The sequence below is a fragment of the Camelus bactrianus genome, chromosome 1 (genome assembly GCF_048773025.1).
Source record: "Camelus bactrianus isolate YW-2024 breed Bactrian camel chromosome 1, ASM4877302v1, whole genome shotgun sequence".
Lineage (NCBI taxonomy): Eukaryota > Metazoa > Chordata > Mammalia > Artiodactyla > Camelidae > Camelus > Camelus bactrianus.
Window position 1 is genome coordinate 49,692,035 of NC_133539.1, and position 25,021 is coordinate 49,717,055.

General features: G+C 41.6%; 1 protein-coding gene and 1 long non-coding RNA gene across 20 annotated transcripts in view; one reads left to right on the forward strand and one right to left on the reverse strand.

The window, feature by feature from the left end:
* PHLDB2 (pleckstrin homology like domain family B member 2) overlaps nt 1-25,021 on the forward strand; it is a 207,479-nt gene that overhangs the window by 908 nt on the left and 181,550 nt on the right. The gene's annotated exons all lie outside the window — the stretch shown is intronic.
* On the reverse strand, nt 194-24,457 carry LOC141577630 (uncharacterized). The gene is made up of 3 exons (XR_012506862.1): nt 20,100-24,457; nt 6,113-6,288; nt 194-5,497 (listed from the first exon to the last, which is right to left on the reverse strand). It is a non-coding gene; the product is annotated as an uncharacterized LOC141577630 (long non-coding RNA).

The window sequence follows — 25,021 nt, forward strand, 5'->3', positions numbered from 1 at the left end:
GTGCATTTTTATCCTGCCCAGAGGAGCCGAGGTTCTTCCCAGCTTGATAATAAACAAATGTGAACAAGACTTACACACACTGGGCACCTGGTACCACCTCAGGCATAAGAGATTGTGGCTTTGGAGAAGCTGCCCCAACTGCTGGAGATCTATAGGGAAGGAACAGACTAACTCTAGAACAAGGTATCAAGTGATCACTGAGGGGGAATGAGGTTATTACACAGTTATCAGAAAACGTGGAATTTCCCCCTCTATGCACTTGGAAATTTTATTTTTAGTGAACATGACCCATTCTCCTTTAGGTCTGAATATAACTCCTCTAGAAACATTGTCATATTGTCACCACATAGGCTTGTCAGGTCTTTGCAATGATTCCTGGTTCTTACAATTATTGAAAAACCTGTTGTTAGGAAGGCCCTATTTTTCTGAACTCCCTTTCAGGATGGGGCTGGGCCATGTGTTAGACACGGTAATGTTCCACACTATTTTTGTCAATCATCTATGGAACTGAAGTGACACCCCTCTGGTGAGGTTTGTGGCCAGAAGTTTTGTTTTGTTTTGTTTTATTTTAAGTGGCTCCGTCAGTTAACAAGATACAGGAGTTGAGGCCATTGAGAGTGCGGCCCAGGAACATACCCCATGGGTGATTTTGGATGAATCTGGGGCTAGCTCCCAGGAATGTGGTGAAGAATTATGAGAAATGATAGGTTTCTATGGCGGAATTAAGCTCTGTAAAATGTGAAGTGTGCATCTGGCCAATTTCCAGAGAATCTTTGGAGATAATGCAAGTGATGGAGGTGGTTTTGAGGAGGGGGAAAGGTGTCAGAGCATTCAAATGCGTCGGCCAGATTTACCCACAGCACTGCAGGCTGGCCTCGGGGCGTTCATTCAGGACTTACCTATCCTTTCCCTGTGGCATCTGGTGGTCCCCAAAAGTGTACCCAGCTTCTCTTCCCATTTCATGCCTTTTGGATATTAGGTGGGGGATGATGAGTCTTGAGGTTGACTAGACTTGACAGACATTATTATTCCTTTTACATGCCAGGAAGTTAGAACTCAAGTTAATTAATTTGCCCAAGTTCATTCAGTCAGAGGCTGAGCCAGGATTCTATCCACCTCTGCCTTATCTCCCACCCGCGGCTTTTCCCCAGTGGTCATGGAATGAGGCACATACAGGAGCTTAACTTGGGAGTCGGGGGGTCACTGAGAAAAGCAAAGCTGACTAACAAATCAGAGGTTCTTCACTGGCCCTTGGATGTGCCATGCCCTAGGCCAGTTGGGTTCCATATAACCAAAAGGCCAATGTTGACTAGACTGGACATTCTTTGAGGGGAGGTAAGGGAAGGAACGGGTGAGGAACAAAGTGTTCCCAATCCTAGGGGTGGCAGTCACTGGAGTCTTCCCAGTCCTGAATATTTCCTAAGGAAACCCAGGCAATTCTCAGGCTAGATCTCTGCCCCTTTCTATTCCAGAGGCTCAAATTCATGAGTCCCACTCAAGCACAACATCTAGGTACTTCCAAGGGAATAAATGACACCATCTTAATCTTTCTCTGGGAACTCAAGAATTTAATTACTAGCTTATCTCACTTCAGCTAATATCCACTCATCTAAATCCAAGGGATATGGACAGAAAGAGGCTATCACTATTTTTTAGATACATCCTAAAAATTCCATTAGCTGTCTGGCAGGCATTCCAAAGCAGCCACCATCCTGAACATTTACAAGATCAAGATAAAGACATGCCACCACGAAATGCGTTTGGCTAAACATCTTTGAACAAAGAGTTTCTTCTTGTCACTGACCCGCCCCATACATACCTCAGAGTGTGATAGCAAAGGCATTACAGACAGGGGTTGCGTCACCGCGTGCACTGACTACCCTTTCCTAATACAGCTGGCCTCGCATGAACTCTGCTCACATGCCATCATTTTTGTTCACTAAAACATTAGGATAAAGAGAAAAGTAGAAGCTGAAATATAAGGATGAAAAACAACATTTCACCTCTATCCAGTGCTTCTTAGGACCAGGAATTAAACTATTGCCTTTTTATCTGCATTTTTTTTTCACTTAATACCTAAAACAAATGTATACTGCTACTTTCTCAGGCCACAGAGCTAGTGAGATGGGGTGAAATTTGAGGTGGAGTCTGTCTGACTCCAAAGCCCATGTTCTCTGCTCCTCAGTTCTAGGAAAAATACTTGCCCAGCAGTATCTACACTATTTGTATTTTAATTGTAAAAGACTAAGGAATCCTTTGTAAATTATTTAAAGTAACTACAAACATACACACACACACACACACACACACACACACATACATACACACACACACACAATTGCCACAGGTTAGCATATTTATCCCATTCTGAAACTGTGAGAGAAAATTGTTTTCTTCTGATTCACAAACATTGTCTAGTTTGTTTGTTTGATTTGAATGTAATATAGAAACAAATTTTTCATTTATTATACCAGGATTTTTTTTTGGAAGTTTATTTCTATAGTCAAACTTTCTGTCTTTGAGAAAGCTAAGTATGTTAAAACTTTCCAGTCTGGTTTTATTTAATCTACATTAAGAGCCTTGTAGGAGGAGTGTCATTTTCCGATGGTATCTTTTGAGATAAGGAACCTGACCCTCTTTCACGGTGAGCACCCTTCTCAGTATCACTCAGCCAGCAAGCCCCACAGGGCTTTGGACTCCAGAGTCTTTGCGGTTTTTTTTTCCTAATACACCAACAGTTCCCTGGATTCCTAAGGCTTACAAATGGTAGGGATGGGACACACAAGCTATTTTCAGAAATTAAAAATGCCGAATGACTACACAGCCTGATCTCGGGCCACAGAGACCCACTCAGATATTGACTGCTTTGGGCTGGGATTTCTATCAGGTCCGTGCGGTAATGTTGCTATTCTAATTAGATGTTCATTAAGGAATGGAAGTGAAGGCACTAATTGTTACTTAATAAAATCTGCCTTAAAGGTAAAAAGCCTTTCAAACTCATGTGCCCATGAGCAAAGTAAAAATCTCCAAGAAACCAGTGGTAAGAAACTGTTACTGGGAAAAGGGAAATAGGAATTACCTCAGTTCTTAGTCACTCGAAAAAGAAAAATTTTTTTGATGAGAGACGAAAAGCGTGAGATAAGCAAGATTTTTATTAGTGAAGGAAAAACTAGTGACAGAGAGTCCACTCCCGAGAACTGGGAGCGGGCCAGGCCAAAGGGGGAAATGGCGCCATTCCTCTGTTTTTCCTGTTTTTATACCCTGGTTTCATGATTGATTGATTGATTGACAACCCAGGTTCCCTGTGCTCTGGTTGATTGACAGCTCAGGTTCCTTGTGTTCTGGGTTGTTCCTTTCCCCTTCCTCTCCCCCTGCCCAGTGCTCATTTCTACCTAAACTGCCTAACAAATCCACTGTTCTCTAATCTGTTGCATGTAAGGGACAGTATCCTTGAGCAGGGCTTACACAGCCCCCGCGGGGTCTCCTGATGTACACAACTCCTCTCTTGGCTGATTCTATTACCAGATGGATGTTGCAATGGGTCAAGCAGTCGCCAAATGTTAGGAAACCTAACGAAGTCCTCCTACAGATTGAAAATTCATCATACAGTGCCAATACCTATAGAAGCCAACTGAAGTTACAGGAGGAATTCTTGCACCCTATGAATTCCATTTTGGTACTAAAATGCTCTGTGGAATCTGAATCTGGGTGAAGACATTTTTTATTCCTAATGCTTCACTGGGAACTGCTCCTGGCTGGCCACCTAAGTCTCCTTCCCATGCAACAGTCTTCTCATCTGCATCCTTGCTTTCGGGTCAATATGCATCTTTATTGCACCTTTTGCCCTCATTTCTGTGACCTCAGATGCTCTAAGGATCTTGGTGCAGGAGAACCCATAAGCTTTGGGCAATGAGAAAACAGAGAGAATGAAATTTCTGTCCCTGTCCCACACCAGATTGAAAATCGTTTCCCTCTTTTCTACAGTTCCAAGGTCAAGTTTCTCTTGGGAGCAGCTGAGGAACTAAAGGTCACAAAAAGTTGGCAATTCACCTTGCTTTGGAGGGTTTCCCAGAAAGCAAAATGAAAATGAGATTGTTTTCACATAAGACCTCTGTATTTGGAGGACAGGATTCAAAAAGTTTGAATATGCAGTTTCACTGTGCACTTAGGTAACTCCCCAAAGTCCAGTTTATTTTTTCCTAAGCCAAAACAATATCAAAAACACTTCTTGTAGAGCACTCTAACTAGGCAGAATTCTTTTTGTCATCACTGGGCTGATGTTTTCAAGGACTCATTTCGTAAGATAAGCCGTATGTGGTACATTTAGCTGGAGCACTTGTGTATTTCTGGGTGATGATGGATGTCATCCACGGGGCCTGCTTTGTGGTGATCCCATTAGATTTCACAAGGTAAGCAGCTGAAAGCTTGTAGTTGGTATGTGAGCAGGTTGCAAGAGAAGACAAAACCCAGAGACTGACCAGACATGTTGCACTGAATGAGCAGACAGCATGCTTCTCTGTGACCAAAGGAAAACCCGCACCTCAATTCTACAGAGATGCACCCTCAAGTTCAAACACACATACTGCACAAAACCTAGCTCCACTTCCCAGGAATCCCAATTACAGGTGAGAACCAATGGCTAGACTTCCCCAAACCTGGCTGTTGTCTACCAAAAGTTCTCTCTTTTTGTTCCTCTGTGCAAAATGGCAGTGCCCCCTGAGAAGAGATATTATTACAGAAGGTAGTTGTGTTGGTAACTTGCAATCCAAAATAGAATGTAAAACATAGTCCAACACAGGCATTCCAGCCCTGACTCCATCATTGTCCTGCTCTGTGTATTGGTGCCAATTTTTAAACTTCTTGGTGGTGACTCAGTTTCAATTCTGTACCATCTGCATCCCTCCAGTGAAGAACTTTAAACATTTATCAATCGGCCATCCACACTTCTGTAACAGCCACCCACTCTTTCCTGGAAACATGTTAGACAATCTTTTTGAAACAGGATTAAATAATCTTGGCGATTTTAAATTCATCAAGTGAGCCAAACCACAGCCTCCTTAGAGTCCCCTGTTTGGGTGTGTACATGTATACATATACACTTTTAATTATATGTACTGTATTCTGGAGATTATAAGTTCTCAATAAATATTCATTGGTGATAATAAATTAGTAGTTGACTGTACATTCAGTAGAAAAGATAATTTATTAAAAAAAAAAAAGACTTTGGAATGTCAAGGGATGACTAAGAGCAGACTAGACGTATGACCTGTGGTGTGAAGGGAAGGGGGCAACGGGAGGGAGTTACTGCCCTCCTGCCATCCGGTAGCAGAACAGCACCATGGATTAGAGGTTGTGGTTGTCTTCCGTTCTGCTGCTGTTACATCCTATTCATAGGACACTGAGCAAGTCCCTTCAGCTCTCGTGGCTTCAATTTCTCTTTCAAAAATGGTTTTACATTTTGGAGGTCTCCTCTAGTTTTAATGTTTTCTATGAAAAGCTGAAAAAGTTAAGATCATAAAGTTGTTTTCAAAGGTAAACACACAAATGATTTCTGTCTCTGAAACCATTATCTCTGTCTCTCAGGTAAATGAACCAGGGAGGGGATGAAGAACTGCCAAAGAGATCTCAGGGATGTAACTTTGAGGTTGTTACAAACTGGAGAGGCTGAGCATTGACCTTCGTTAGGGAAGGAGCCCACTCAGCTAGGAAAATGCCGGGAACCACATCAGAGTACTCTGTCCAGCTGCACCCCTGGCACTGAGACTCAGCTTTTCCTCACCCATGTGTCTCTAATGTGAGCTCGGGCGAGCAGGCAGTCATGACTGTTATCCTCCCACTGTAAATAATCAGAGGTCCTTAAGGGTGATGTGACTTGCCCAAGGTTACAGAAACATGACGGTGAGTTAGATGGAACTGTGCATGCTTGGGGGAAGGGGCTGACATTATAAGCAAAAGGCGGAAGGATCAGGGACAGACCTACACCTTCTCTGAGGTTCACAAACAATGGTCAAGGGCTGCGGAAGAGCTGTAAGTTTGCTTTGGATGCTGAGAGCTTCTCTGTCCTCCTGCCCCTCCCTGAGCCAGCTCAGCCGCCCTGCCCAGGGTTACTCACCCAGGTTGTTGCCAGCTGGGTGCCTCTGCTCACGTCCCTTCTTGTAAGCTTCGTGAAAGGCTATTTGTAATGAAGGGGAGGCATGACGAGGAAGAAGAATGCATCAAAGATCTTCCCCGAGGCCCGAACTGAAAGGGCACTTTTCTTTGGCGAGAGACTGACTTCCCTCTCATATTCTGTAGAAATGAATGGTCATCAAAATGACTGACAGAATTATGACATTCCATTCCAAGCACGGGTATTTTTTATTTTTAACCTCAGGTTATTTTACCCTTCTCTGCTCTATTTTTCCCATAAAAAGGAACGAGAAATGCTTGCTCACTATGACATTGTATGAGAGAAAGCCGCCCAGGGCAGTACTGTACAAAGGAAACTGCTAATTGCACCAAGGTACAGCTGGAACTTCTAATAAAGACAGCGTGTAGCATCCTGGCCTACACTGGTTCACGTCCTCGCCGCGGTCCATGCCCGGAGCTCTAAGGCCCGGAAGATCTGCTCTCATAAGTAACGACAAAGAACCTCTGGTCCAACAAGAAAAGCACTCAGAGGAATTGAGCGTGAATGTTCTGTAGTCTCAGTGACAGTTAGAGACTACATCACCTTGCTGCCCATCTTTGTCCCTGTTTAAAGATGGGAGAGGAAAAGACAGTATCAATTATTATCATCAAAAGATAGCTAGCAGTTTTCCAGGTGATGAGGCAATGCCTTGAATTTGATCAAAATGAACAGGTTTCCTGGCAGCATACTCAAGTGACTTTCTATTAGATTCAACAAAAATCTTACTGAGTTTTCACATTTCTCATTTTTGACTCTATTCCTAATATCTAATTGACTTCTTAGGTAGCCTCTTGGCGAGAGGGATGGGTAATAATAAACAATGCTTACATACCGGCTACATATTGGCTACACTTACTTTTTAGAAGCCACAAAACAAACCAAAAAGCCACCAAAAGTCACCCTTGGGTTGCCCACTGCATCCATTCAGCCAAGGCAGGATAGGAAGAGGGTAGGCTTATGACTCATCCATGAACTATCTCTTCATGTGGCCAGAGAACCAACATGGCCCATGATTCCAACAATCATTATCAATGCCAAACTTAGCTCAGATGCAGACCACAATGGATTCCCATCAAATTGAAAACAAAAAACAAAAAACAAAAAAAACAAAAACAAAAACAAAAAACAGTCAAGGTCCTGAAATATGGGACAGTTTCATATATTCTCTAATGCTAGTGACCAGTGACCAAGCACCAGTTGGCACCTTCACAGCTTTTTCTACAGGGCCAGTGAGCACACCATTGCTTCTTGACTTGAACTGAATTCCTAATATTGGACTGAATTCTCCAGCCCTGCCAGTTTTCCAGCGGGAAGAAAAGTGTTTCAGAGCATGAGGCAGTGTGGATCTCTGTTTTCCTAATTTCAGAAAGTCATCTGGTCACATATACATGTGCCTCTAGTCTCTGGGGGTCCCATCTGTGCCCGGGACTCTGCTAGACAGTGCAGGTAAGGTGGGGCACAGCCAGCAGAGGCCCTTCCAGGAGATGTAGGACTGTTCCTGATAATCCTGTTTTTCACTGCCCACCAGCCAAGAGGGAGGAGGCAGCATTTTGAACAGAGGAGTCTTTCATGCATAAATCTTCAGGCATTTGGGGGCACAAGTGTTTTACTGTAATTTCAGTGGAACAAAAATAATTTACAAGTCATATGTGTGTCTGTGTGTGTACAATGCATGGAAAGAATTTTAATATGAGAAAAGCATTGGATCAATTTTGTGAAAAGAAAAATCTTCTGTCTGGACTGTTTATGGGTGTGGGTTACACAAAATCTAGATACTTGCTTAATTTCTGGAACTAATTAGCCAACGTCTGTCCAAATCATGGGCCTTAAAGACTTCTATTGATAGCATACTTCTTTCTCTAAAATTACTGCAACACATTTTGCTCATTTTTAGAAAAGGCAAACTACAAGAACCTTTGGCATGAAAAAAATTCTTCTGAGATGTCTAAATGAATCTCAGGGTTGGTTAATTATACTGAACTTCAAATGTCTTCAAGTAAGTCTTGGCATGCTAAATTTTATATCCCATTACCATCTTATTTTACATGATCTTATAAGTAAGATTAACCAATGAAATTTGAGTAAACTGATCGATGGATACAGTGGCCTGAGCATTATTTGGTTACACAGGTGCTTAACCCAATCTCCAGGCGTATTTTTTTTTTCTTCTGTTCTACAGACATGCACTCTGACTGTGTCTTAATCTCTGGCTGTTCTCCTAAGAGGATTATCTGCGGGTCACCATTTTTCCTCTTTAAACCACTATCTGATATACCTCCAACTGGGATGCTACTACTTTCACATGCATTTATTTCAGACGCTGTGACTTCCCACTTGCTCCAAGCCAAGGCCATAACAGCATGTTGGAATCAGATGTTTTCCAATGTTCTAACATAGATCCAATAAAAAGACACTTTTGGAGCATCTAATGTACACATGACCCTGTGCTAGGTGCTTTAGATACAAAGATGAGCAGCTCACAGATTTGCCCAGAGGAAGACCGACATCTTGTAGAGCAGATGAGCTAGGGGAGGAGCCGGGGCAGCACGATGTGAGGCTGTGCGGACAGTGATGACTGAACACAACACAGAGAATGTTTAGATGGTTTGCTCAGGAAGACCTTCAGAGGAGTTGAGGTCCAAGAGGTGTTTCAAAGAAAAGGAAACTAGAATTTGCATCGTTCCTTTTTAAGAATTCTGACTTTGAAGAGAAAGCTGCTTCCTTTCAGGAATTTGTCTGAATATCCTACAGAGGAGAAAGTATAAGAGTGGAGACACTTGTGACAGGCAGGCTGAGGAAGTTTTTCTTCCTGGAGAGGGAAGGTAAGAGGTTCCAGAGAGAGCCTTCTAATTAAGAGGTAAGAACCAGAACTCTACCTTGAATCAGAGCCTGTACCTAATTCACAGCCCTTGAACCTGGAGACTTACTTTAGAAACATTCTGTGTAATCCAGACCCCACGTGCCCTCTCAAACCCTGGGGTCTTTTGCCTGGTGAACAGTCATGTTATAAATCTGACCTCTGCTCAGTTATAATTTGAATTTCATTTATCCGGGGATCAACTTTAAATAAAAACGAAGAACAAAGGGCCAAACCCTGTAGAAACAGCAGTGAGGTCTTCTGATGTCGGCACTGGCACCGTGTAGGAAGCTCAGCATTAAAGAATGGGGATGAGCCACCCAGCACCCAGCACCCAGCGCAATGGCCTCTGGGAACATCCAAGTCCAACTCCGACTTTAATATCACACATTTTAAGCAGGGTACAAACCGGAAGGGCAAGCTTAGTAGCTTTCACCCTAGCCTGGTTGGAAATCCTTCTTAAGTTAGCTTAGATAAATATTTAGTGTGTAAGTGAAAACTTTTACCATCTTAGACAATTTGTCTGCTTCCTGAAGCTGGGCCAAGAGATTGCTGAGTGGTCAGATTCTTTTAGAAACTCAAGTCATAAATCAAACATCTAATGGACCAGCTTTCATGTTGGTTTCAGTCTTTCATCCACAGAAACAAAGAATATAAGTAAAAGTGAATTAAAATAGGTTTGACTACATAAATACTTAAAACTGCTTTTACAAATATTATCTGCAAAGGTAAAAAAGGACCAGTCACCTGGGAAAGTATATTTGCAACATAAATAACAGACAAAAATGTGACAATCTTTAAAGAGTGTTTACAAATCTGTACCAGCTAGAGGCAATACCCCAGTAGAAAGTTGGGCAGAAAATGAACTGGCAATTCACAAAGAAAGAAAGGCAAATAAATGACCCATAATGATTAGAAGAGCCTTTTAGCCACACTAAAAATGAAATAACCATAAATTCAAACAGTGAGATAACATTTCATTTTTATAAGGTTGGCAAAAATTTGGTCTCACCAGGTGTCAGAGAGCATGGGGAATAGGGACATTCACACACTGGGATGGTGGAAGTGTGAATTGCTGCAACCTCTTTCTTAAGTGCAGCTTGTTAAACTTTTTAACCTAATGTTTCATCTAAACATTTTTAGTGTGGGTAGCTTTTGACTAAGCAAATCCACTTCTCAGGCTTATTTTTAGACAATAATAGAGGAGTGCATTAAAATTTTTCCATAGTGCACAGATATTTGTGTAAGATTTGTTTATAGCAGCAAATTATAAAAACAGCAAAGTGTTTATCAGAGGGTTGGATACACACACACACACACACACACACACACACAAACGAGGATACTGTGCAGCCACTTAAAGATGACATCTATCCAGCAGCAGCAGTTTAGAGCCTGAACTCCGACAGGATGTGTGTTTACCTTTTAGCCCTATTGGATACAGATACGTGACCTTCGGTAAGTCATTTGACCTCTGTAAGCCTTGGTTATCATCTTTAAAACTGGGGATAATGTTAGTACTCATGTCTCTACGTGTTAAGATGAGGTGAATTAGATGAGACTATGAAAGAAAAGCTCTTAACTCTATACCTGACATACAAGAAGGACAGAATTGTGGTTAGTGACTAAGTCTCTTGATTTGATACTGTTGGCTTCTGCACAAAATGGCAAAATAGACCCGTGACTTTGCCTCTTATCTTCCCAATACCTTATTGAAATAAAACTATTTTTTTAAAAAAAGAATAAACTTATAACAGTAAAGAAGACATTATAAAATAGAATGGACTGAATAAGAAAGTTTCCTTAAAAAACAAAAACAAAAATAAGGAAAAAGAAGTTCCCTTAATGATTAAAAGTATTATTGTTATTAAAAAATCAGTAGACATACTAGAAAATGTTAAAGAAGCTTTTCAAAATGTAGAGCAAAATGACATGAGTGGAGATGTAATAAAAAGATAATTAAACACAAAAATAAAAATTATATTTATATAAAATATATACTATATAAATTCTAAAATAAATAGAATAGCAAACATATACTAAAAGCACTTGAATATGTGCCAGCCACTGATTTATATCCATTATGTGCATTATTTCAATAAGTTTTCCCAGCAAACCTATGAAGTAGCTAGGGATATTATTCCCTTTTGATAGTTGGAGATATTAAAGCACTAAGATATCAAGAAATTAGCCCCCGGCCACATGGCCAGTATATGGTGAATTTAGAGTATGCGCAAGGCAGACACAGGGGCAGAAGGTCCCCATGAGATTTGAAGCAGCTCCAGGGTGAGCATCTAGAAAATCACACACGTTGGCATGGCAGACTGAGCTAGTCAGTGACAGTCCAAAAACTTCCACTCTTCTGGCCCTTCCAATACTTATTCCTTGTATTAAAACATCCTTCTGGAAACACACAGACAGGCTTTTATTTTGCTGACCAAACGCTGATGGAGGGAGGCTCCAAACACTGAGCCCCAGTCCAGGAAATCCTATATCTAACCGACAGGTGCCTCAGAAACAACACAGAAAATTGAAGGGAAGAAATTATTAAAAAGAATCTTAGCACTCAGAAGTCATAGTGCTTAGATTAAAAGGGCTCGTGTCCAGCTAAATGAATTAAAAAGAAAAGCAAACAATGAGGCGGTCTTATGGTAGTTCAGAATGCTGAAGGTTAAGAGAACATAACTTTCAGAGAGGAAAAAAGTAACCTACAAGGAATGTAAGTTAAATTGGCTTCTGACTTCTCACCAACATGACTGTATGATATTAGAAGGCATTGGGGAAACACCTTCAAAGGTCTGAGGAGACATGATTTCAATCTAGAATTCTATACCTAGCCAAACTCTAAAGCAAGGATTAAAGCAAAATCTGGACATTTTCTGGTAGATAAGGACTCCAAAATGTTAACATCTATGTACAAGGGGAAAATCCTAGTTAACCTGGTAAACTTTCTGCATCAGGCAAGATGATGATGGACAATCATTTTAATACTACAAGTTTATTTCCATGAGTATTAAAGAGATGTAGCATAGCACACTTTCACATTCATGTATGTTATTTAGAACAATGGTATGTAGGCACTTAGGTGTAAAAAAGGAAATATAGTACAGATATGTAATAGAATAAAAATAGAAACACAGTTAAAAAAAGATAGTATGTGAACATGGCAGGGTTGTGAAGACACCACATGAATGAGTGAAGTTTGGGAAATATCTTGCTAAAGTAAATGACTTAATGTATTATCTTTTCCAAATATATTTACATTTTAAAAGAAAAGACTTAAAGAACACTGCAGAGCCAAAAGCAAGAACTCATCACCCGCAGCAATGCCAGGGCAGAGGAGCCTGGGGACCGTTATTTGGTGACACTCCTAAAGATAGCTGAGTTTTCGTTGCTTAGAGTCCATATCCATCATCCTCCCCACAGAAACTTCTGACTGCTTTGGCTTCCCAGGAAGCCTCTCCTGCAGGGAAGGGAATGTGAGGACCGGTTGAACTGAGTGTTCTCATTTGCCCACGAGTTCCATATCTCCTTATAAAGTAATACATTTAGCAATCTGATTCGTGTGCCAAGATCTTTATTTTTACTTCCTCCTATTTCTTTCTACTATTTATTTTAATCTTTTTAGATTGCATCTTTCTTTGTAATCTCAAATCTTATTTGGAGTGAGGAAAAGTTTATCTAAATAAAATTAGTCACACTAATCTCAGTTTCTTGTGAGAGTCACAGCCTCCCAGGTCCTGATCACCTGAGGACATGTGGATACACTCGAGTTTCTGGTCCCAAATTTCTGGAATTAAACCTCAGTCTTATAGTCAGGGTTCTCAGTTCCACAAACAAACACTAATTCTGAAGCCTTAAGCAGAAAAGGAACTTATTGGGAATGTGTCAGATAGTTCACCCAATGGCTAGGAAGCGTGGAGAGAAGTGTAGGAAGGAAACAGAGGAGGCAAAGCAGGGCCAAGATGGCACCCCAGGACAGATGGTCTGTTCAAGATGCTGACGCTGGCATTGTCACCACGTACACCAGCTATGGTCCCACCAGCCACACCTGGACTCTACCCTCCGTCAGAGGCACTGACCATAAATTCTAAGGGCCCTTTGGACATTTGCATTCCTCAATGAAGACACAGAGACTCAGGCAGATGTAGCTGGTAGCCTGAGCTGCCCATAAACTAAAGAAGGAAACATCTGGCCCTTTGGGCCCGGGTCTCCTTACTGGGATTCCCTGACACAGGAGGCAGGGTGGGCAAACACAAGGAAAGTCTGCTTCATGTGGTGATCTGAGGTTCTGCCAGGGCAGCCTACCTTTACTGTCACCTCCTCTCTCATTAAATTGAGCAGTTTGCAAATAAGGATATTTATGTCTGATTGATTACATTTACATGATATATATTTTCTATTTCTTTCAAAGTCAGACTTTAAACACAAGTTTCTCATCTAAAATTTTAGAGTCTTCTTATTTGTACTCCTAAATAAACCTGGACAAATCTAAGGAGTCTTTACTGTTAAATTCTACTGGGACATAAGTTTCAGATTCCCTGTGAGTTTCTTTCATTTTAAAAACTCCATTGTAGGGATAAATTCAGAGAGACGGAATGTTCTAATCCAATTAACTACAAGCAATGTAAGATGCTAATTTTATGAATTCTTGAAGGTGACTTTAAACTGGGATAGCAGGAACCCACTGAACTGCTTAACTCCAAAACTCAGTAGATGTCTCTGGTAAATTCTGGTAAAAAAAATTTTGTGATGGGGGAGTGGGTACAGCTCAGTGGTAGAGTTCATGCTTAGCACGCACGAGGTCGTAGGTTCAATCCCCAGAACCTCCTTTAAAAAAAAAATCTGTGGGGAAGCAAACACATCTGGTTTGGTGATGTATGAAAGATGATGTAGGTACATATTTGTTAAAAACAATTAATACCAACTGTTGGTTGATATTCTTTGTACTAAATTATATTCATAAGCAAGATTTGTATGTTTCAGTGGGTCTGACCTCACCCTGCTCTATTACAATAACATTCCCAATATTTGTTTTAGTCTCTCCTTTACATTCACAACATCCTGGAGGGTGGTGGCGTTCAATTTAATTTGTCAACCTATGTTAATTTTACAAGGATCCAGATCAAACTGCTATATAAACAGGCACTGCCTTGGAGAGGCTTCTTGGTGATTAGGCTGAAAAAGTTGCAGCTGAACTGAAAAATATGCTGCCGGGGTATTTTTCATTTCTCCCTCTGCAATGTTAATGGCTCAAATGAAAGAGCTGTTTTGCTTTAACAATAGAGTCCTTGTTGAAAGTACTTAACAGAGCTGTTCCACGAGGGTGAAGCAGTGTAATTAAACCATTAATATAACAAAGATACCGATAGTTGCTAAATCCAAAGAATACACTTCCATCTCACAGTAGAAATTAAAGGTGACTTTCTTTTCAGCTTGTAGCTTGAATCTCTGCTTAGGGAAAGCCTGTCCATTAGACTTTTTTTTTTTTTTTGCAAGGAAACATCATCAATCTGTGAGACTTACTACAATGGGATATTATTTTCCTCAACAGAGGCTGTTATTGAAACTGCATATTATCAAGACAGCTGTCCGATTAAGTTTTTATAAAGGATTAGGGGGTTATATGAGTACCTAACAGCTGCAGCAGCTAGATTAAAACTAGGGTTCCCAAATCGTATGTATGCCTCTTGATATATGAAACGAAAAGATATACTCTTTACCAGTGCAGCAAGATATTCGTATTTAAAGGGAAAATTAAAGTAAAAACAAAACCTCATTCATTTGAGCCCAAAGCATTGTGTGAATACAAATGAAGAGTAAACAGAAATATATAAAATGTGGCCCCTCCTCTTAAGGAGTCTACCATAGTCTCAGAGGGCAAGATGAAAAAGTGTGGAACAGTAAAATGTAATTAAAGATTTAAATAAAGTTTTGAGGCATTGAAGAAGTTAGTGCGTGAGTACCTGCTGAATTATACACACAGCTGTTAGGGAAGTTCAGGAGGTAAGAATGCTTCAGGGCCAGAGGTTAGAGACAGAGTTGATGGAATTTGTCAACTGAGACCCCTGAGAAAAGTCACCAGGACTGTCTGAGGAGCAATCTGCTAAGCTGGAAGTGACCAAGGGGATCACCTCCTACCCCAGGGCTTCCCAGACTTACCTGTTAAAAAGAATCATAGGAGAAGCCTCCTAAAAATAAATTTCCAGCTCTTTTCCTCAGTCCTATTGAATCATAGGTGCCAGGGAATGTATGAGCCCTCTTTAACTTATATTTAAAAAATAATTTTAAACTGGCTCAGAGGGCCCAAGAAACTTTGTTTTTTTGTTTACTTGTTTTTCAGGCCTAAGGTGATTATTTTCAACTGGGAAATTTAGGAAAAACTGTTCTAAGCCTTCCTTGTGATCTCAGAAAGTAAAACATTAAACAAATAGCCAAATGTAAAAAGAAGAAGGAGGAGGAGAAAGCAGATGGAGACAAAGATGTATATGTGAGCGTGTGTGTGCGCGCGCACGCGCATGTGTATAAGACAAGTAGTAGTGCCCTTGGGGTGGAGCGGGGGAGAAAACTCGTGTAAGGTCCAGGACCAAAGAGTTGTGGGCCACTGTCTTTTACATAATAGACCCTCAAGAAAGACCTTGCAACTGAATTAAAAATGAAGCAAAGAACAAAGTAAGCTATAACCCTCAAACTTTCATGTCCCATCTATTACCACCTTATGTCCAATCCACTTTGTGAAACCTCAGTCTGAAGACACAGACCATGAATCTTAATCTTTTGTGGATTGTGTAGCAAGACTGGCTCGGTCGAAACACTCAGTGCCTGGGAAACATTTAAACATCAAGGAGGTAAAGAGATTTTGCAGCAGTGAGGTAGAAAGTTGAAATTTAAGAAAAGGAGACTCAAAGCTGCAGCTCGGAGAACATAGCCAGATGCTTATTAGATTGTGGTAGATTTTGCTAAAGCATGTGATAGAATGACTAGTTCACAAAATAATTTTAAACTGGCTTAGAGAAACTTGAAGAAAATTATTTAAAACTAGCCCAAGCCCTCAGCAAACCACAGAAACATAAACTACCATATGGGGGATAATCTCCCTGTGGCAGGACGGAGAAGATGACCTAATCATTCTCCGCCAGCCCCCCTCATTCATGCCCTGGTTCTCGCCGCATTCCTCTGGTCAGTGGGAATTTCTAAAGTTTAATGTGTTTGCATGTATATACATTTTTTTTTAACCAAAGAAATGCCTGTACTCAAATCCTAATACATTCTAAAATTCTACCATTCTCTTTCCCTACAGACTCCTCACTTTTTTAGTACTGAATTTGTGAAGTGCCTTCATAAGTTGATTGACAAGAAAAATAGAAATAATAGTGTTATGACATGAAGAGTTTATTTCTTGAAATTTGAAAGCTATATTTTAAATACCAGAATCAGGGTTTATTAGACACATCAACTTGTCATGAAATTCTTTTCTAACAATATTCTCCAAATGCATTTCTGCTGAGTATAGCTTGAATAATCCATGACATGACATTTTGCATAAGATCGAATCCATAGGAGGGGTGAGTAAACAACCATGATGAAACCACGTACTTGGTTTTATAATCTACTCGATGCCAGAGAGACAGACACAGCAGCCTGCACTTTGCTGTTGGGTCTTATCAATGTGGGGCCTGGGGGCCATATTTAGCCTGTAAGCATCACTCAGGAAGCCAGGAGTAAGTCTGTAGAGCTCACTGTGAACTTCAAGGAAAGAAAGAAAAGAGGAAACTCACTGCTTTTCAAAGATGATGGAGTAAAAAAGTAATTTTACATATCTGTTTCTCTATTATATGTCTCACGTGTGTGTGTGTGTGTGTGTGTGTGTGTGTGTGTGTGTGTGTGTGTGTGTGTGTGTGTGTTTAGGCAGGGACTATTTGTTTTAGCATGTAAATTTACTGTTTGAACCAACTGAGTTTAAGACGGCAAAAAAATAACGGCTACTAAATGCCAACATTGGACGTTATCCGAATCATACTTCATAGCAAGGATATTTTTATCCTTAATTTATAGCTAAGGAAACTTATTTTCAAAGACGTTAAGTTACTTGTCCTAAGGCACACATATTGGACTTGGATTTATCTCTCTCCAAAATTTGTATTCAAAATCTTATATTGAGATGAAATATTTATTATTGGCTCATACAGCAACAACATGCAATTTGTAACACAATGGTCTTTGGGGGCAGAGAACTTGGGGTCTCTGTCAACCAGGGAAGGGCAGAGGAAGTCCCAGTTTTGTCACTCTCCCTTGTTGGATTTAGGCTGTAGCCACAACACGTCAGCAAAAGCATCTCAGGACAGACATTGCTAGGCAGTCTCCATTTCCACTAGGTCAGGGTTAATAATCATAACACATCTTGCCTTCATTTGCACATTGCTAACCCACACTCATGACTGAATTCTTCAGTATGTCTGCAGTGAATTAAAATAAGACCAGATAACAACAGAAAGTGCTGAGGGAAGCTCTTTTGAAATTTAAAAGCAGTTTCCAGAAACAGAAACCATGCTCACATTTTAAAAATTCTTATTTGATTTTATTTGGAGGTGTAAGATGGACTCCAGAGACCCTTCAAACCAGACCTAAGTGTCAGTGAATTTTGGTTGAGACAAGGAAAATGTCCTTCAACCTCAGATGCTAATACAGGTCACATCAACCATCATTTCCATTTTCTGGCAAAGCTCAATAAAATTGCCCACTATTTTTCAATTAGGAAAAGCAGTATCTCAGGTAACAAGGCTTTTGTAGCCAACGAGCAGTCTTGGAGTCATTTTTACTAAAAGTTATATTTACACAGGTATTAAACGGCAGATTTGTGTTGGACTGGGGACCCATTTTATACTGCTCTCTGGAGAAGGAACTAGAGAGAAAACCTTTCACATTTTCTTGTTTCTGCGATGTGCGTTCAGTTTAGTTTTCCCATTGAGAAAACTGGTGGGACCGGTGAGCCTGGGAGGCAAAGTCTGAGTCAGAACTTACATTACAAACCTGAAGCAGTGATTTTCCCCATGTTCAGCTTTAGTTGCTTCACCCTCTGTTACGAATCTCAGGCAGGGTGGGGAGGAGAGAGGGGGAGAGGGCACACTTGGCTGGTAACACTATTGGGAACCTTTAAAACTAAGCACATTTGGAGACTCCAACCCCAAATATGCAATTGTTCAATTCAACCTAGAACCACAGTTCTGTTAAACCTTATTTTTCTCTTCTGCATAACAGTAACTTGAAGCTAATTATCTGGAGTGGAAAATGAGCAAGTGGTTCCAAAAACAGACAGGCTATGCCTACACATGGGGGTGGGTAAAGCTCAGCGTCTCCTCAAGCACATCGATTCAGAAAGGAATGGACGTTGTTGATGAAATTTATCACACACGATGGGATGCGAGCAAATCCTTCATCCTAAAAAGGACAGAAATCCAGAAGGGAGTGACTCGGAAGAATGAGTCACTAGCAGCTGTTAAAAATCATAGACCTCTATTCTTGATTTAACTCTCTCCTTTATCTACCCCAGGGCCAGTGTTTCTCAAACTTTAGCCGCATCAAAATCAGCTTGTGGGTTTGTTAAAACACGATTACTGAGCCCCACCCTCAGAGTTTCTGATTCAGCAGATCTGGCCAGGGGCAGAAAGTTCACATTTCTTGTGTTTCCGGTGATACTGATGAGGCTGGTTGGGGATACTGAACTATAAGAACCCCTGCTCTAGGTAATACCTGTTTCAGAATTGGTACCTGAGGGGCCAAGACTAGTTTATTTACCTGGAAAACCAGCCTAACATTTCTGAAAAACAGGTGCTTCCATGTTAACCTGAAAGGGGCACTGCTGAAAAAAAGAAATAATAATAGGATGAGAGGTCAAAGGAACACACTGTCAATGAACTGATGTCTCTATCCTGCCTGCCAGGTTCAGCTCAGGACTGGAGCAGGTGGGTCAGGGCCAGCCTGTCCTTGGGGAGGCAGGATAAGGTATGAGTTCATCACTCCCAGACTAGACTTAAATTTGAGACCCAAGTTCACCACTTCAGGTGATAAGCTTGTTCAAGTCAGTTACTTAGCTTTTCTAAACTGCAGTTTCCTCAAATATAAAACCAGAAAACTAATACCAGTGATCTCACAGAGTTGGAAGGATTAAATGAGATGTTTAGAGAGCTTTAACACAGTGGCTCAGGAACAAGGCCTCACTAAATGCTAGCAATGCTGGCAATAAGCATTGTTTAACAATACTGTAAGTAGCATTATTAAACCATTATCACACCATTTTTACTATTCTCAACAAGCTTTGAAGTGTTTGTCTCATCTTCAGACATTGGAAACTGCATCACCGAGAAACTGTTTTGCCCCAGGGCATTTTCAGGAGCTCCCTGAAGTCATGCCCCATGATGTCGCTGCCATGAGCATCCTTCTAATCGCAGACGTCTAAGTGTGATCTGGTCCAGACCTTCTGGACAGCCCTCCCCGAGAACCTAGCCACACTCCTCAGGATTAAAGGAGGAGGTGTATTATTTCTTCAGGCCCTCCTGGAGACTCTGCCTGCCTTTTCTGGCCCACGTACTGCTATGTGTAGTTTGTGTCTGAAATGGAAAATTTCTGTAACACAATAACCAGCTCTGATCCCTGCAGACTCTCAAGTATTTTTTTTTTTTTTTTGGTTTAAGTTAAACTATGACTTCATGTGCAAAAAAAAAGCCTCACTTCCCAGTGCCCACTTTTCTGAAAAAGTTAAATTGCCCGCTCTTTTGATGCAGGAACATCCCTGTGCTAGCCCATCTTCTTCTCCTGTGCCCCTCACCCAGCACTCCCCCAGGCACCCCCGAGGAAAGACAGGAGAGCATGGCTGCCTTTAGATTTATGATCTTGCTTGAAACTGGGTATGCTGGCCAAGCAAGCAACGGAAACCACGGACTTAGAGGTTTCACTCATCGACTCACTTGCATTCGTCTCTCCTAGAGCACCAACCCTTCACAAACACTGTCTGATGCGAGCCTGGAGCAGGCAGAAAGTACAACAGGTTTTCTGATAAGTCACTGAGTGACTTACCTCTTTGACAGCCTGCTCAGCTCTCCGTGTACTGCACGGGCTCTGGACCCAACCTTCTGGCTTTGGTTCCCAGCTCCTCCCCTTACCAGCTAGCCGGGTAGCTCTGGGCCGGTTTCTCAACCTCTCCGTGTCGTCATTTCTTCATCCATAAGTGGGGCTTGACCCTCCACTGTAAGATTTGACAAGGGATGAGTTATGTCATAAATTATTAAGTGTTTAGGAGAGTTCTGGGCACATAATAAGCTCCACATATGTTGCTATGATTACTGTTACTACTTCTACTGCAAGGAAAGGAACAGTTATGGCTATATTTGCTAAAAAAAAATAATGCCTAAATAGGAAGCAGTTTGGGGTTCTGGTAACGGCACAACTTTGGAATCAGATAGACTTGATATGATCCCTGACTTTGCTGCTTAAGTTGTATGACCTTGGACAAGTTATAAGCCTCTTTGAAATCCAATTTTGTTTATAAAATAAAGATAATAACATCTACCTGATAGAGTCACTGGGAAGATTCAGTGAAGTCATGTTTGGGAAGCAGTTGGCCAATGGTCGGCAGCCAGGGAATAGTGGTTATTATATGGTAAACTGGTCGCATAAACAAAGAAACCCACTAACTGCTGAAACCACTTACAACCACCCTGCTTAATACAACTGACTAAAATCATTCCAACATCTAAGATTCTTACAACACATATATGTAGTCAAAGAAGGCAGGGTAAATAGTCTTTTGTAAATTTTTCTGTCTCTGGTGGTAAACTTGGTTAGCTGTCTGGATTTATAAATTACTCATCACCCCTAACCCCAAACCAGCCTCCCTTCTTTATCAACCCCATTTTTGTCCCAGACTAGGCATATTGATATGGGATCTTGCCAGATTTCATAAGGAAACTATGATGACAGTGCTCCCCTGACCTCCAGCAGATGTGACCTTTTGTGTTATGAAATGAAGATACTTGAGGCAACACAAGCAGGACAGCTGCCTTGCGCAATTCCAGCGGGCACTACTCCTACCACATCGGATTAAAACTGTGCTCCAAGGGGTGCCTTAGCGGAGCATACAAGAGAATGGGCGCCTCCTGGAGTTGTGCGCCAGGGTAGCTCCAATACCAAAGCACAGGAAATCAAGCTCACTTGCTCGGACTTGGGCTCTACTCAACTCCCCTTCCCCTTACTTTTCATCAGTCCAACTTTGTCTTCCAAGCCTTCATTTATCCTCGCTTAGTGAGAACGTACTAATCCCCAGGTGATATAATCCAGGGGAGTTGTAGAATCACCGATGCGGAGAGTTTTCCGAGAGTTGAGAGGCCTACACAGGTCATCAGGCCGACACCGCCCAGTGCCCCAGGGGAACAAGCCAGCGCAGTTCCCATTTACCCTTTATCAAGAGGAAAAAACAATTTCCGGCAATGGCTTCCAAGGAGAGTTAGCTTTTTATAAACTCGGTTCTCACGGAAGGAGAGTGAGGGGAAGCGCAGGCGCGAAGCCTCTTCGCCCTGGGCTCCCTCCTCCAGCACCTTTGTTTGGAGCGCCTTAATGTGACTAACGGGTTTCCTGAAGATGCGGGAGAAAGGCGTGATGTTGGCGCGCAAGGTGCGCCGAGGAAAAAATGGATGAACCCAACACCGGTGCAGGGAGATAATGCGAAGTTATAATTCCAGGAACCCTAACCAAGCGGCTGGTTTTGTGCTTTTATACTTCCCTTCCCCCACCTTACTCACTTCTTCCACAATAAGATTATAGAAAGAGCTCTTTAGAGCTAGAAACTGTCCACAAAGCTATCTGGTCCTAAGGCCCTCGGTTTTCCGATGCGGAAATGAGTGCCAGATGTCAGGCAGAACAAAGCATCCAGGAAAGGCCATCGAGAAATCACTTATGCTTTCAGCTGCCTTTTAAAGGAGAGAGAAATGTATTCAGGTCAGAGTAGGTGGTATTGTAAAGTCTGTTCTATATATAAAGAAGATAAGGCTCAAAAGTAAATGGTGATGTATCTTCTTTCCTGGTTCTTAAACTACTCTGCTGGGTTTGGCAATCTATGGAGACATAAGAGTTGTGCTGACCAGAGCCAGCTCCCTGAGAATTAAAGCTGATAGGTGGGCGGGAATGCATGGATCCACTCTGAATCTTGAGAGGGAAAAAAGCCCACCTCCAATCAGTTAAGTGGAATCCACTTTAACATTGCGTCGTTGCTGTTTTTTCCCCGTGCGCGTGCGCATGCACACACAAACACTGCAAATGGAAAAAAACAGAAGTCTGGAATCAGAACACCAGGCTTTTAAATTTAACACCAGTGTCATCTTTCTCAATTTCACATTTTTTTCTTCTGTAAATTAAGGATCATTATGTTTTTCTCATCGCACTGCTGTACAGATCAAATAATAATAGTAATAATGAAGCGTAACTGCTTTGTAAACCAGGAAGCAGTGATTCTTAAATAATTTGGTTCAAGGACCTTCTTTAAAATGTGATAAATGCTAAAGAGCTTCATGGAAATTCCCACATGTAGATACAACATCTTTCATGTAATTTCAGGGTTCACAGAGTGTCTGAAGACTCCCCACTTAATACCTGCTCTAAAAAGTGCTCACCAAATGTAAACTATTCCAGCCTGTATTGCAGTATTTTCCTGACTTGGCATAAACTAGGACGAGGCATTCATTTATTTGATAAACCCATACTGGGCTCTTACTAGGCACTGGGGGCTGCAAGGGCACAGATATCCTTGGAGAACTGAAGCAGAAGTGTCCCTTCACATGCATTGTATCAACTGAGAAGGTCACCTCACTAAGGCATCTGGCCTCAAAGTCCCTGTCTCGTTGCTCCGGTCAGATTGAGAGTAGCAGTCACCTCCGATTTGAGATAGGGGATCCGTGTACAAAAAGGTCAAGGGATTTTCCCGGGTCTATGAAGGTGTTCTTTGCCCCAGAACTTGATGCATCAAAAGACAAGCAGAGGGGAGCTGTGTTCAACTCTGGGTGAACACAACTCCTTGTAATTCTGGGATCTCCTGCTCTGAACCTCTCATGCCAGCGAAAAGGTACCTGTAAACATTTTCATTCTGCTACATTCCACTAAGTATACCTCTTGTAGATTGTTGCTGCCAAACTAGCAAATCAAATATTTCTGGTGACATAACTCAGAATCAGAAACAGCCATATTCACTATAAGCAGAGAGATTTTTGGTTTTGATTTGTTTGTTGGTTGATTTGGTTGGTTGATTGGTTTTAAATTCCTGCAATCCAGGGTTTAAATCACTCTACGACTTTCTAGTTTGGGGAAGCATAAGAAATGTATTTTCCTTATCTGAAAATGAGGAGAATAATTGTGACTACATTTAATTGTTGTGAGATTAAATGAGATATTTTACATAAAGTGCTCAATCTGTGCCTGGCACTTAGTGAAATCTCAACAAATCATTGATTCCATTCTTACCAGCTCTATCCTTAGCTATTGTCACAGACCCATGGGTTTCACCAGCAATGGGAAATAAGTTTTGTTGTAGCTGCTGTTTTCCAAAATATCATTTTTAAAAAATACGGCCACTGACTTGCCTGTAGACATGGTAATTTTGGAATGACTTAGGCTTGATTTTCTAAGCTCCAGACTGAAAGATCTATGAGTTGGGTTGTATGGGGAAGCAGTGGGATTTGGGAAGAGCTGGTGGGATATGCTAAAGGATGAGGACAGGAAGGTAAATTTGAAAAGAAGAATCAGAAGGAGAGATGATTGACCTGACGGGGAGTGCCTGAAAGACAATTAGGAAAAAGCAAGAGTAGAGAGCTGCAGGTGGGCCCATTTTCCCCTGTTAGCAAGGGCTTAGGGAAAGAAGTTGTGTTAGTAATTTGCGTAGTGTCTAGGCAGATAATCTCATTTAGATTTTGACTGGAACCGAGTTGCAGGAATACAACAGAATTTCTGCATGGAGCAGAATCAGGAAATGATGCCACATGTTGAGGAGAACGAAGAGATTTTAACGTAAAATCCCTTTGAGTCAACCTGGATTCAGTGGCTGAGTTACCTGCATATACATAGCTCGTAACAAATGTTTTTCTCACTGAAGTCAGGTTATTATCTTCTGTAAACCAAAGACTAAGGTTATGATGCATCTTCAGAGGAAAACAATGAAAGAGGCAGTTGGTGAGAGCTCTGGTGTTAAAAAGGTGACCTTGCAGGGGGTGGGGGAGGCAGGTATAGCTCAGTGGTAGAGTGCATGCTTAGCATGCACAAGTTCCTGGGTTCAATCCCCAGTACCTCCATATACAGACATACATACATACGTACCTAATTACCTCCCCCACCCCCCAAAAATAAAAAATAAAGTTAAAAAAAATTAAAGATGGCCTAAACAGGACCCTTCCTTCTTTTAGACCAAGCCCTAACCCATGAATGAAAACTATGGAACTCATCAGCCACAAGGATTCAGGGGCAGTTGGGGAACTCTGGAGAGCTGCCTGTCCACCCATCAGCTGGCCAGTCAGCCCCCCGCCCGCACCCTCTGCTCTAGCCACAAATACATGAATCACCACCACAGCAATGTTAAGGGACCTATGCCGAATAAAGGTCCATACAACTGCCGGGGATTTAAATGTCTTCCTGCAAACCCTCATCGCCCCAAACCACCTACATTCCTAGAGTTTGCTCTGCCTTGCCAGCTTCTCTTTTGCATTGTCCAGCTGGGCCTACGTGCAGAGCTCCTCTGAGACAATACGTCGGTTCATGTCTGGAATGCTTCAACATACCATGGAACCAACTCCCACTCACATTTTCGCCAGAGGAAGAGATTCACAAACACCCAAGGAGCCCTCTGGCAGCCAAGGAGCGATTTCTTGAGTCTTTAATTCCAAACCAATGAAAACAATGCCTTCAGTGAACGGCTGCCTCCCTTTCACCTCTGACCCGTGAGTGTTGCCAGATGGAAATTG